Source organism: Limulus polyphemus, unplaced genomic scaffold, assembly GCF_000517525.1.
Source record: "Limulus polyphemus unplaced genomic scaffold, Limulus_polyphemus-2.1.2 Scaffold2984, whole genome shotgun sequence".
Lineage (NCBI taxonomy): Eukaryota > Metazoa > Arthropoda > Merostomata > Xiphosura > Limulidae > Limulus > Limulus polyphemus.
This window is the reverse complement of record NW_013668594.1, coordinates 118,659-119,288: the sequence shown is the minus strand read 5'-3', so window position 1 is coordinate 119,288 and position 630 is coordinate 118,659.

Here is a 630-nt window from a genome sequence, read left to right as displayed (position 1 = left end):
CTTACAATCAGGTTGTAATCAGGTTGTTAAAGACATCACTTGGCTTTGAACAAAAAACATGTTGATGTCCTCTTTAACCTCTTCCACATTTGCATACGTTTCCCATTAAGATGGTGTTGCAGCCAACGAAAAATATGGTAATCTGATGGTGCCATATCTGGAGAATATGGTGGATGGGGGAGAACTTCCCAACCCAACTCCATAATCTTGTGTTGAGTCAAACATGCCACATGTGGACGTGCATTGTCGTGGAGAAGAAGAACACCTTTCCGATTGACGAATGAAGAGCGTTTCTGATGAAGAGCTTGATTTAAACGTTCCAGTTGCTGACTATATATCTCTGCATTGACATTTCGCTATGGATTGAGAAGTTCGAAATGAATTGCTCCTTTGATGTCCCACCAAATGCAAAGCATCACTTTCTGCAGATGGAGTCCAGGTTTTGGGGTCGGAAAAGGTTTTTGTCTAGGACCGAGCCATTGTTTTAGCATTTAATATTCACATAGAGAATCCATTTTTCATCATCGGTGACAATTCTGTCCAAAAATGGTTCACGCGTATTATGCGCCAGAAGAGCCGAGGCAACGTTCGCACGTTGGAAACGATAATCATCGGAGAGTTCGTGTAGCG